Below are 9017 nucleotides of genomic sequence, written 5' to 3'. Positions count from 1 at the left end.
CAACTTAGCGAGACCTAATGTCCACAATAAATCAAAAATTAGCTGGGCGTGGTAGCACACGCCTGTAGTTCCAGCTACTTGGAAGGCTGAGGTGGAAGGATCGCCAGAGCCCTCCAGGTCGAGGCTGCGGTGGCTGGGAGCAGCCACTGCACTCCAGTCTGGGTGACAGAGTGAGACTCCAACTCAAAAAAAAAAAGAAATGCACGTGGAGATTTTAGTAAAAAAAAAAAAATCACTGAAACCTAATGCTGACTTGCACCCCATATCTTTAAAATAAAATAAAATAAAATAACCAGGCTCAGTGGCTCAGCCTGTAATCCCGCGCCTTTGGGAGGCTGAGGTGAGTGGATCGCCTGAGCCCGTGGGTTCGAGACCTGCCTGGACAACTTGGCGAGAACTCCTCTCTACAATAAATCAAAAATTAGCTATCGTGGTTGCACGCGTCTGTAGTTCCAGCTACTTGGAGGGCTGAGGCGGAAGGACCGCCGGAGCCCAGCAGGTCAAGGCTGCGGTGGTTGGGAGCAGCCACTGCACTCCAGTCTGGGCAACAGAGTGAGACTCCAACTCAAATAAATAAATAAATAAATAAATAAGTAAATAAATATCACTGGAGACCAAATATTTAACTGTTTTGGAAAGATGTAACTAACATGGGGAATTACTACCTGTGTCTTGTTTCTCTAAGTATGACACATACTTGAGCCTGAACTGTGACAGGGATGACATTAAAAAAATTGAAGTTGGCCGGGCATGATTGCTCACAACTATAATCCCAGCACTTTGGGAGGCCAAGGTGAGAAGATTGCCTGAACCCAGGGATTGGAGCCCAGCCTGGGAACTTGGTGAGACCACATCTCTACAATAAATCAAACAATTAGCCAGGCATGGTGGCGTGTGCCTGTTGTTCCAGTTCTTTGGAAGTCTGAGGCTGAAGGATCACCTGAGCCCCGCAGGTCGAGGCTGCGGTGGCTGTGAGCATGCCACTGCACTCCAGCCTGGGCGACAGAGTGAAACGCCAACTCAAAAAAAAATTGACATTTATGGTTGGTGGATTTATATCAGTATTATTTTCCAATTTGTCTGTGCCTCCTTTTCTAATTATGGAATATTAAGGAAATGTTAATTCACAAAGACAATTGGTGGCAAATGGCACGTGTTTGTCAAAAGCCTTCTTCTAAGGTTTGCACTAAATCAGATTAACTAGCAACAAAGTCAACATGTTGTGAGCTCCAATGTATAAGTAGTTGTTGAGTGTGTGAATGAGAGAGGAGAATGTGTGTGTGTGTGTGTGTGTGTGTGTGTGTGAGAGAGAGAGAGAGAGAGAGAGAGAGAGAATGACAGAATGATAGAGGCAGAGACAGAGTGAGAGAGAGAGAGGAGCATGTGTGTTACACGCTGTTGTGTGGTGTTCAGAGCAACTTGCAAACAGTTAAAAACACGTGATAAATGAAACAGAATCAGCACTTGGACCTCTCCCACAGAGCCTCAGTCTGCTGTCCCTCTCTGCATGAACCTTCTCTTACTGACTCATCATCCGCTTGCAATCCTGCCTCCTCGGCTGAAGTGGCTGATCCCAAGTGACAGGCAAACCCAGAACTTACTTCCATTCCATCACCCACTCTTTGTTTGAAGATTTTAATGATTTAATTTTCAGGGGCTGCGTTACGTTCCTGGGACTGCCACAATAAATTACTACAAACTTGGTAGCTTAAAGCAAGAGAGTTTATTCTCACACAGTTTTGGAGCCAGAAGTTCTGCCCCAGACACCTCCAGAGCACTGGGAGAGATTTCGCCCCTTGCCTCCTCCAGCTCTGGGTGGCTCCAGGTGCGCCCTGAGGCTGCCTCAGTCCTGTCTGTGGCTCCAAACTCGCATGGCCTGAGTCTCCTCTTCTGCCTCTTAGAGAGACACTTGTCATTGGATGTAGGGCCCACCCAGGTGACCCAGGATTGCCTCATCTCACATCCTTAACTTAATTACATCCACAAAGAACTTTTTTTCCAAATAGGGTCACTGTCACAAATTTCCAAGAATTTGGACGAGAGCACATCATTATGGCAGCCACCCCTCCACATGCTTCGGGGACCAAACTTGCTTAACTTTCTCCGCTTCATGACAGTAAACAAGAAGCAATTCACACATTTCCTGGCAGACGGTGATCAAAGGTGGCTGACAGGACCATTCTCAGAGCACCTTCAACATGAGCAAAAGATATTGGGAACTTGACAGTTTTCTGTTTGGGGCTGACTACATTTTAGCAAACAGCTATTTTTTCAAACCTGCCTTGTCATTTAATGTCAGTGGCAGCAGGCTGATTTGCCTACTACCAATATGAGCCAAATGAAATTGTCATTATTCATTTGCATTGGGTTTGACGTCTCAAAGGCATCATCCTCCTGTGGGGTGACGCTCCTGTCCCTTCCTTGCAGGCCCCTGGCAGGGTCATGACCATCACAGGAGCCAGGCTGAGGGGCCATCAAAAAGCCAGTCTCTCGGGTCTTTTGGGAACTGAAGCTCATGCAAGTGTGGTCTAGAAGCACACCTAGGACTGGGGCATTATTTTCTGTTACAGGCTGAATTGTGGACCACCCCAATTTCATGTGTTGAAATCTTAATTTCCCAAACCTCAGAACGTGATTGTATTTGGTGACCGCATCTTTAAAGAGGTAATTAAAGTAACATGATGTCGCATGGGTGGGCCCTAATCCAATCTGACTGTGGTCCTTATAAGAAGAGATTGGGACACAGACGCACCCTGAGGAAAAACCATGTAAAGACAAGGAAGACAGCCACCTACCAGCCAAGGAGAGAGGCAACCCTGCCAATGCCTTGATCTCTAGGTGAACTTGATCTTCCAGCCTTCAGAATTGTAAGAAATACATTTATGTTGTTTGAACCATCCAGTTTGTGGTATTTTTGTTATGGCCACCTGCCATGGACTGAATGTTTGTGCTCTGCCCCCAGTTCATATGTTAATACCCCAAACCCCAATGGGACAGTAATAGGAGGTGAGGCCTTTGAGAGGTGATTAGGTCAGGAGGGATTAGTACCCTTAGAAGGAGAGTCGGGTATGGCCGGGTGTGGTGGCTTATGCCTATAATCCCAGCACTTTGGGAGGCTGAGGTGAGAGGACTGCCTGAGCCCACGGGTTCAAGACCAGTCTGGACAACTTGGCGAGACCTCATCTCTGCAATAAATCAAGAAAAATGAGCTGAGCGTAGTGGCACATTCCTGTAGCTGCAGCTACTTGTAAGGTTGAGGCGGAAGAATCTCCTGAGCCCAGCAGGTCGAGGGTGCAGTGGTCGTGAGACTGCGACTCCCAAAAAAAGGGAGATTTGTGAGGCAGCTGGCTTCCACTTTCTCTCTCTGTGCCCTGTGAGGACAATAAGAAGGTGGCCTCCTGTAGACCAGGGAGTGGGCCCCTGCCAGACGCCAAACCTATTGGCACTTTTGTCTTGGGTTTCCCAGGCTTCACAACTCTGAAAAATAAGGGATTTTTGTTGAAGCCACCCAGCCTCTTGTAGTTTGTTAGAGCCACCTGAGCTGACAGAATTCATGACCTGGGTGTCACCAATCCATCCTTTTCCCCAGCCACAGTCACTGGCTCAGATGGGCACAGGGCCCATGCAATGGCATAGGCTGATGAGATCAACTTGAGGGAGGGGTTAGAGTCCTTGGGGAAGACCCCTCCCCTTCCATGGAGGTCACTGTAAGCCTGGAGCCCCTGGGCCTTCCTGCAAGTGCAACCACCCAGGGGCCTACTCATGTTCTCACGCCTGAGATCTAGCAGTACCTGGTACCCAGCAGGGCTCTTCAGCGATGGGAGGCCTCTCTGCCCTTCAGCTTAAGCCAGTATGGGCTGGACGTCTGTCACGTACCATCATCGAGGCCCTGAAGAGATGTGAGGCTCTTTGGTATCTATCAACAGAAGCTCCGCCCCAAGGCTCCAGGGCCAAGAGTGGAGCCCCTCATGGCCCAGCTCAGGCTCTCAGCAAACCCGCCCCTCTGGCTCTCCCCATAGCCACTGTGTGTCACTCACCATCACTCCCTTGTGAGGTAGTACCCTTTCTGGCTTCTGCCTCCGGCTCCCCACAGGACCCTTGCCGGACCTTAGTCCCTGAGTCTCCATGCAGGTGTTCCCCCAGCACCGCACCCACACTGCCTGCCCACCGCTGCCCTGGAGACTCACCTCACCCCTGGTTTCAGGGCTGTAGCTCTTCATCCACCCTCGAGGTCCCCGGCCTTAACCTGGCCCAGGCTCATCAGGCCAAGGTGGGGGCACCTGGGGACCCTCCCCACACCCTGTGACATTCACATACGTTTCTTAGGGAAATCCCACCTCTCCTCCCCCACCCACTCCACTTGCCTCGCTGCCCCTCAGTCCTCTCCTCCAGGCTGCGAGCCCATCCCTAAAGGCACTGCTGGTTCACACCTGTAGGTGCTGTCCTCTCCATGGGACCACAGAGGACATTTTTGCTTGCCCTGGCAGGGGTCCCAACTACATACCATGCCCTAAAGTGTTGTCCCCAATCCCATCTTCCTCTTCCTCTTCCTAATGTCAGGGCCCACCTCCACCCAGGAGGCTCTGCCCACCTCTGCCATTCTGGAAGGTTCAGCACTCAGAGGAAGCCCCCGTATCTGACCAGTTCTGGAGAAAGGAGCAACTGGTGAGAGGACCGTAATAGAGTATACCATAGACTTAGGTTAGGAGCATGCTATAACTCAATAAATATGTAATCGGCTTGTGAACAATAGCACAGCCAATTTTAGTTTTCTGTCTTAAAACATATAACTGTTTAAAGTTCCAGTTATGGGAAAAACTACAAAGCTCCAGTTATTCTTCCCTTGTCTCACTTTCCCCTTAGCAACAACCAATCAGGTGCCAGGGAGAAATCACCTAAGTTTTCAGATGTCTCTGCAACTTCCCTAGCTAGTGGGCCAAGGTCAGCCCGAGTCAGGCTAGCCAATCCTCCACGATTAAGCTGACCACCAGAGGAACTACCCAATTACATGGTAACAAAACTGAAAATCCCCCCAAACTCCTCCTCCCTTTGTATAAAAGCATAAAAGGCATCTGCTTAAGAAAATCAGGGCCTCTGAATATACTCCGCTGTGTCGGTTGTCGACAGAGGTCCAGGCTCGAGCTTGTAAATAAAGACCCTCTTAAACTTTCATCAGAATTGGCTCTTGGTGGTCTCTCAGATTGAACTTTCGGCCACTATATTTGGGGGCTCGTCCGGGATCCCAGAGACCCTGAGACCCCAGTCCGGTGGGTTTTCAGGCCGGCATTCAGTAAGTCGCTCCTGGGTTAGCGCATCTGTGTTCTGTGTCTCAGGTGGAGCTCCACACTTTGTTCTGAGGCCAGCATCAGGCTAGGCGGATGCGCTGGAAAGCCGCCGGCTGGGGCTCGTGGGAGATGTCTCATGTCCCTATCCAGAAGACGAGGTCTTCATCTGTGGGGAAGGTCAGACTCGTAGACAGTCTGTCTCTCCCCTATCGTACTTTCAGATTTGTTTTCACGGCTGCTACTGTCTGTCTTTTGTTGTGTCTCTTGTCGTTTTCCCTTTTGTCTTGTCAGTTGTGTTTGTTGGGGCGACAGTACTGATGAGTGAGATGGGACAGACACAAACAACGCCGTTAACTCTCATGACTGAAAACTTTTCAGAACTAAAGGAAAGGGCTCACAATTTGAGTGTCAAAATTCACAAGAAGAAGTTCCGGGATTTGTGTGCCACTGAGTGGCCTGCCTTTAATGTGGGCTGGCCATGAGAAGAGACTTTTTTAACAAGTGTTCTTTTGCAGGTTAAGAATGTCATCCTCCAAAGAGGTTCCCAGGGCCACCCAGACCAACTACCTTATATACTGGTCTGGCAAGATATAGTGGAATCCCCTCCCCCTTGGGTAAAACCCTATCTTCCTACCCCATTAAAGGCATTGAGAGTGCTCACGATGCAGGAGAAGGGGGCGAAAACTTTGGAGCCACCGGAGAGTGTGTCATCACAGCCTCGCAAGAAGTAGAATCCCTTCCATAAGCAGGAGAAGGGGGTGGAAACTTTGGAGCCACTGGAGAGTGTGTCGTCACAGCCTCGCAAGAAGCAGAATCCCTTCCATAAGCTCCCAAAGAACCCCTTTTACCCCATTCTCCCTGATTCTAACTTGGAAGAGATGATTCTCCCCCCCATACCAGTCAGCTTCCCCTAGGCCTTCAGCCCTGCCTGCGCCCCAAGCCACCACCGCCGTCGCTGCGGAGGCGGAGCCAGAAGCGGCCGAGGAGGGGAGGCAGGGAGAAAAAATGGATTGTCGAGCCGTGGGGACTTGAGGGAGAGTCGCCAGGGCGGGTGGTCCTGGAATGGGCCCAGCTGGCTCCACGGTAATCTTGCCACTGAGAGTGGCTGGGCCCCCAGATGAGGTCGGGAACCAACCCATGCATTATTGGTCATTTTCCACTAGCGATTTATACAATTGGAAAGCGCAAACTGCTACTATCTCTGAGAATCTTGGAGGGCTGATTAACTTGCTGGAAAGCATTCTCTTTACCCACCAGCCTACCTGGGATGATTGCCAGATGCTTCTACAGGTATTATTCACCACTGAAAAAAAAGAAAATCCAGACCGAGGCCCGGAAGCTGGTTCTGGGAGTTGATGGACAGCCTACCACCAACCCTGATCTTATCAATGAAGCTTTTCCCCTTTCCCGACCTGAATGGGATTTTAACATGGCAGAAGGTAAGGAGAAACTTCGGGTCTATCGCCAGGCTCTGATGGCAGGTCTCCGGGCAGCTGCTCGTAAGCCCACTAATTTGGCTAAGGTATATAACATAAGACAGGACAGGAATGAGAGTCCAGCTGTGTTTTTAGAGCGTATTATGGAAGCCTTCCATCAATACACCCCAATGAATCCAGACGCACCAGAAACCAAAGCGGCTGTGATCATGGCGTTCGTTAATCAGGCAGCACCAGATATCAAAAGAAAGCTGCAAAAAGTAGAAAGATTAGGGAAAAAAAAGTTTACAGGATCTGCTGGAGGTGGCTGAGAAAGCCTATAACAATAGGGAGGGTCCGGAGGAACGCCAGGATAGACATAGTGAGCGGCAGACCAGGGAATTAGCCAAAATTCTCCTAGCTGCCACCACCCATGACCCCAAGGAAAAACAGAAGCGGCTAAAAAAATTGGCTTCTGAGTCAGGCAACAAACCGGGGGACCCCCAGTCAGATCGCCCCAAGATAGGGAGAAATCAGTGCTTCTACTGTAAGGAAGAAGGACACTACATAAAGAACTGCCCTAAGCGCCCTCCCCAACCTGAGGACAAAGTGAATGTACTTGTAACTGAATAGGGAGGTCAGGGCTCAGAGTCCCCCCCTGAGCCCCGGGTAACCTTGGAGGTAGGGGGGAAACCCGTGACTTTTCATGTGGATTCAGGAGTGGAGCGATCCGTATTATTAAAACCACAAGGTCCTCTCTCAGACAAAATCTCATGGATTCAAGGAGCTAACGAGATAAGACCGGCACACTGGACCACTAAGAAAACAGTGAATTTAAGCACTGGTACAGTTGCCCATGAGTTCTTAGTTCTTCCTGATTGCCCGTACCCTTTGTTTGGGAGAGATCTGTTGACCAAAGTGGAAGCAAATCTCAGCTTTCGGTCGGACGGGGTGACAGTAACAGATTCAATTGGGCACCCCCTGCAGATTCTAACTGTAAAATTAAAAGATGAATACAGGCTGTGTCAGGCCCATGACCCGGAGATAGAATTGGACATTCAGGACTGGCTTCGGGAAATTCCCCTAGCTTGGGCAGAAACTGGAGGAATAGGGTTGGCTAAACACAGGCCAGCAGTGTTTGTAAAACTAAAGCCCGGAGCAGACCCAGCCCGGGTCCGGCAGTATCCAATCCCTGTGACAGCACGAAATGAGATAACCCCCCACATACGGCGGCTGCTCGATGAGGGAATATTGCGGCCTTGTTAGTCTGCCTGGAACACACCCTAGCTGCCAGTGCAAAAGCCAAATTCAACTGACTACTGGCCTGTTCAGGATTTACAGGAAGTAAACCGCCGGGTGATGGACATACACCCCATGGTCCCTAACTCCTATACCTTCCTCACTGCCCTGGCCCCAGACAAGGTTTGGTATACGGTATTAAATTAAAAGATGCCTTTTTCAGCTTACCGTTGGCCCCATGGAGTCAAGACATCTTCGCCTTCAAGTGGCTGGACCCGGAAAGAGGAATCAGTGGGCAACTCACCTGGACCCAGCTTCCCCAAGGATTTAAAAACTCTCCCACCATCTTCGATGAAGCCTTACATGAAGACCTGGGTGAGTTCCGTAACACACACCCCACCCTAACCCTGTTGCAGTATGTGATTGATATTCTGCTAGCCACAGAAAATCGGGACGCATGCTTGCAAGGCACCAGAGATTTGCTGCAAACACTAGGTGCTCTGGGCTATCGACCCTTGGCCAAAAAGGCTCAGATCTGCAAAACCGAAGTAAGTTACCTGGGCTACAAACTAAAAGATGGGCAGAGATGGCTATTGGATGCCCAGAAAAAAACGGTACTGAGAATTCCACAACCACAAAATGTACAACAGGTACATGAGTTCTTAGGATCAGCTGGCTTTTGCCGCCTATGGATTCCTGGGTTTGCTGAGCTCACCCGGCCATTATATAAGGCCACCAAAAATAAGTCCAACCTCATATAGATAGAGGACATGAACAGATCTTTTGAAACTCTTAAACAAGCCCTGGTGTCAGCCCCAGCTCTGGGACTGCCAGATCTGACTAGACCCTTTTTCTTGTTTGTTAATGAGTCTAAGGGAATAGCCAAAGGAGTGCTGTTGCAGCAAATAGGGCCATAGAAGAGGCCAGTGACATACTTGTCTAAAAAGTTAGACTCCGTGACTGCCAGGTGGCCCCCATGCCTACGAATCATCACAGCAGTTGCCACTATGGTCAAGGACGCTGACAAAATCACCATGGGAAAAAAACTACATGTCACCGCCCCTCATGCTATGGAGGG

This window comes from Carlito syrichta, unplaced genomic scaffold (assembly GCF_000164805.1).
Source record: "Carlito syrichta isolate Samal-C Ts95f unplaced genomic scaffold, Tarsius_syrichta-2.0.1 Scaffold311144, whole genome shotgun sequence".
NCBI classification, from domain to species: Eukaryota; Metazoa; Chordata; class Mammalia; order Primates; family Tarsiidae; genus Carlito; species Carlito syrichta.
The sequence above is the reverse complement of the archived record's forward strand: the minus strand, read 5'-3'. Positions refer to the sequence as shown.